At 47.5% G+C, this 5000-nt stretch overlaps 1 protein-coding gene across 1 annotated transcript in view; it reads left to right on the forward strand.

The window, feature by feature from the left end:
* Positions 1-5000, forward strand: part of baiap2b (BAR/IMD domain containing adaptor protein 2b) — a 123668-nt gene that overhangs the window by 38382 nt on the left and 80286 nt on the right. The gene's annotated exons all lie outside the window — the stretch shown is intronic.

A 5000-nucleotide genomic window follows, 5' to 3' on the forward strand; every position in this document is an offset into this window, starting at 1 on the left:
TTGCAATAAAGCAAACTTGAATTAGATTAGACTGAGTTGGGTGAGAGAGACTTTTCTCCTTTTCTCCTAGAGCTTTGAGAAGAATTTGGTCAAATAATATTGGTTTGGTGTGTGTGTGTTTGGGCGTGCCTGCGTGTGTGTGTGTGTGTATGTGTAATGTGGTATTGCTGAGGTAGTGGCTTGTGCCCCTCCCCCCTCTTTTCACATGTCTCCCAGATAATATTTCCCTCCATTTTCTCTTTCTCTCTCTATCTCTCTCTCTCTCTCTCTCTCTCTCTCTCTCTCTCTCTCTCTCTCTCTCTCTCTCTCTCTCTCTCTCTCTCTCTCTCTCTCTCTGGGTTGATGAAGTGTCCTCTGGTGTTGTCACCACCTTACTGTACTCTTTACTTTAACTGCCTCTTAATCCTCTTTGCTGAAGACCCCAAACACACACACCCTCAACACACACACACACACACAGACACACAGACACACACACACACACACACACACACACACACACACACACACACACACACACACACACACACACACACACACACACACACACACACACACACACACACACACACACACACACACACACACACACACACAACACACATACCCTCGCAGTCTGCCCGCCCTTCCCCGCAGGGCTTATGGCTAATCTTCTCTTCAACCTGGACATGCGTTTCCCTGGCGACAGCCTGTCTTGCTCCACCATTGCCAGCAAAGTAGCTCGCCCATCCTTCCACACACACCCATCCATCCATCCATCCATACTTCCATCTATCCTTCCATGCCCATCCCTCCATGCACACATCCATCCATCCCTCCAATGTCTGTCCATCTGTCCTTCCATCCTTCCATCCATCCATCCATCCATCCATCCATCCATCCATCCATCCATCCATCCATCCATCCATCCATCCATCCATCCATCCATCCTGCCATCCTTCCATCATCCATCCATCCATCCATACATCCACATACTCATTCATCCAATCATCTCATCTCATCCACCCATTGCTGCCTCCATCCTTGCTCAGCTTACATAGCCTTGTGGCTCAGTCTATTGCCATTGCTATCCTACAAAACTGCAGTCTATGGCCATTGCTATCCTACAAAACTGCAGTCTATGGCCCCTGCTATTGCAGTCTATGGGCCATTGCTGTTCTACATTATTGCAGTCTATGGGCACTGGTATTAAACCTTACTACTGTTTTGCTTATTGCTGTTTATCATTGTCATGCTTTTGTAACCTTAGATGACCTGTTGACCCTAGATGACCTGTTCCTGCTTAACCATGCTTGCTTTTCCCGCTTACTGTACATCAGTGCTGGTGTCCATTTCTCACCTGTGGCGTCCATTAGGATGCATCAAACGCCCCTTGACAATTATAATTTTCTAAAATCCCATGCTGCTCTTGCAGTATTGTTGCTTTGTTCTACCATATTTTATTTGCAAATTTGATTCATGTTAAAGGGTGGCACAATGGGCTTGAAAATTTGACTATCAGTGAATGGATGTTGCTTTGGATTTTCCACTTTCCACTTAAATAAAATGGCTAAAGGAAGGCCATGGCTTTAAACATGGCTAAGAGATTAGCAAACAAGAGCTAAAGCCTTGCTAAAGGATGTCTGAAAAACATGCACTAGGGATTTCTAATCTGGGAAAGTGGAAAGGCAACTGGAGCATTCTGTCAAATGATTTTCCTCTCTAGTTTTGATCAAAAACGTCTAAACAGTGTTGCCAGATTGGGCAGGTGCCCGCCCAATTGGGCTACTTTGGATGAGCGTCTGCGGGTAAAAATGGGAAAAATTGGCCATTTGGCGTTTTTTTCAGCCGTTTTGGCCCATAGAAGTCAATGTAATTTGTTGGATTTGGTCGGAATTTAGCGCAATTTGGCGGTTTTTGAGAAGCTTTTGGGCGGGATTTAGTCAGACACATCTGGCAACACTGCGTCTAAAACACACTTTTCACGGATGTCGCTACAAACGCCTACTGAACTACCCTGTAACATTGATCAAATTTGCTAATATTTTACGAGGAAAATATGTCAGTACAAACAAACAATACTGCAAAAGCAGAGCAGGATTTTCACAAGTTGGGGGAGTTTTATGCACCCTGGTGTCCATGTGGTTACTTGCTTTTGCTCATGTCCAGCTTCTACTTTTCAGCTTTATTCCCCTTCTCTCGCTTACTTCCGCTCTCATTCTAATGTTCACTTTAATCGCTTTCATTCTTTCTCTCTTTCTTTCTTTCTTTCTTTTTCTTCTTGTCTCTCCCTTTCTCTCCCATATCCATCCCTTCCCTCTCTCTCTGCCTCTCTCCTCTCTTCCCTGCCTCTTCCTTTCTTTCCCATATCCCTCTCCTCTCTTTACTGCATCCTCCTCCTCTCCTCGCTTCCCTGCCTTCTCCTCCTCTCCTCTCTTCCCTGCCTCCTCTCTCTCCTCCCTTCCCTGCCTCTTCCTTTCTTTCCCATCTCCATCCCTCCCCTGTCCCTCTCTCCTCTCTTTCCTGCCTCCTCCTCTCCTCTCTTCCCTACCTCCTCCTCCTCTCCATCCCTTCCCTCCCTGCCTCCTCTGCCTCTCCTCTCTTCCATGCCTTCTCCGCCTCTAAAAGCTGAAGTTCGCTCCAAGCCTCCTGGCCTCCTGGCTTGCCTGTCTGGTTCCGGATCAGCTGAGCCCAGGCCGGGCCCCGCTGCTGTCTGTGGGCCGGTCTCTGACTCTGACTCGCCATCTCCAGGTCAGGAGGTCTGGCCACTAGGGGGGGCTGTGGGGAGCGCCCATTGTGGCGACAACTACTCAGCATGACTCAGCACGTTGCGTCCATTCACTTGCTAACACTCCGCAGTCTGTTTCAGCTAGCTTCAGTTGGTAACACGCTGCAGTCTGTTCCATATAGCTCCACTAACACGCTGCAGCCTGTTCCAGCTAGCTCCACTTACACACTGCCATCAATTTCAGCTAGCTCCACTAAGACGTTGCAGTCTGTTCCAGCTAGCTCCACTTGCTAACACACTGCAGTTTGTTCCAGCTAGCTCCACTAACACACTACAGCCTATTCCAGCTAGCTTTAGTTGTTAACGCACTGCATCCTGTTCCAGCTAGCTCCACTTACACACTGCCGTCTATGGGGCACCTAAGTCACGCCCTTCTACTTCCGATCCACGGGGCTGGAGCTCTCAAAATTTTTGAATGAGAGTTAATGGAGCGAGTCAAGCTAAATCCTCATCCCGTTTGGCATGTGCTCCGGATTTCACATATGATGACAGTGAATTTGAAAGGTTTGGATTTGCGTCGTAAGACCACTCATTTTCGGCACGCAAGAAACGTTATTTTAGCTTTTGTGCAAAACTGTGTTGGAGACTACATGTGCGCCTCGCATATCTGACGTGAACCGAGGCACAGCCAACCCTACCGCTGCACCGTGGCTTAAGTGGCTGCACGTCGGACATGCGACGTCTGTTGTGTAGTCCAAATAATTACATATTTTTGCACACACACAACTCAAAAATCGCTTGCCAAGTGAAGTCAACAAGCACACCATTGGTTGTTATTAATTCTGAGGCACAGCATATGTGTGATCGACAGGGAAATGCGAGGTGGGTCGGAAAATAGCTTTGATCAGTCCATTACAGCCCAGTCAAAAGTTTTTGCGCTGCCAGCCCCATAAGCCGCCCGGAAGGGGTGGAGACTTAGGTGCCCCATTTCAGCTAGCTTCACTTGCTAACACTCTGCAGCCTGTTAACGCTAGTTCCACTAACCAGCACTGAGGATTCTGACTAACACTCAGGAGTCCTGTTTATGATAACATCATTCACTGTTTCAACTGCCATCATTGTCTAACACTGTGGAGTTCATTGGAGCTAACTGTCTCTACCCCCACCCCCACCACTACTATACATTACATTGCATTACCACCACGACTTTGCTCCCGTTATTGAGCTCCTGCCATCTTCCTGCCTCTAGTCCTATCCCTCCCTACTGACACCTCCTTTGAGTCCTCCACCCCCCAAAACACCTTCCACCCCTGGCCTGCCCCCATCCCAGACACCCTTCCTGCCAGCCTGATTCCCACACAACTCCTGCCGTGACGTTCTGTGCATTCATTGCTTGTTAAATGGATAAGCATCCGCTTGTTTCAACTGATTTTAAGGGTGCTTAGTGTTGCCACTAAGTGGCTTTGAGTGTTTGGGCGATGAAAGCTGTGATGAATGCGTGGCCACAGCAAAATACTGAAGTTGGCCAAACTCAAAGGCCATCATTTTAGTGTCATTACTCAAGCTGTCAATCAGGCAAAAGGAGCCCTTTGATTGTAGGGCTGCTTATGAGGTGGGCAGATACAGACCAATCTCCGCCAAACCATGCCAGAGAACATGCTGGACCTTTCACCAATGCTATGTCTCTCTTTTTCAGTCTCACAATATAGAAGATCACATTATTTAATAGGAGGTTAATTAACGGCCTCACACCCTTAAAAGATGAGGGTTTGTTGTGGGATGGCACAAGCAAAGGTGATGCATGGGTTGTACACGTGGTACACAAGCAACTATCATGTTGCCACTGCTCGGTAGTGCTGGCACTTCAACATTGTGTTGTTTTTATTTAATTATTTTTTTTTTTTAAACACCCCTGCCCTCTTCTCTCCACCCCCCATCCGGTCTCAATTGCCCCTTTTCGACCTCAGGACGCAGGATTCAATGAGGGCACTTCTATAGAACTTTAGAACTGTAAAACTATAGACAATTCTACTACATACAGTGTATAGAACCTTAGAATATTCTACTTTTATAGACATTCTAGGCTTCCTTTCTGCACCCCTCACACCACCATACCTGCCACCTCCTCTCTCTCCCTCTCTTCTGGACCTCTTGGAACTCTGTTTTAGGATGGGAAGTGTTAAGTGTTCTTCCTCCTTCCACCTCTTTTTCCCAACCCTTCTCACCCCCTTCCCTGCCCGCAACCCATTCTCCTGGGAATGACGGGGGTTAAGTTAGCTCGCTAGCGGCTAGC

This window comes from Engraulis encrasicolus, chromosome 17 (genome assembly GCF_034702125.1).
Source record: "Engraulis encrasicolus isolate BLACKSEA-1 chromosome 17, IST_EnEncr_1.0, whole genome shotgun sequence".
Taxonomy (NCBI): domain Eukaryota; kingdom Metazoa; phylum Chordata; class Actinopteri; order Clupeiformes; family Engraulidae; genus Engraulis; species Engraulis encrasicolus.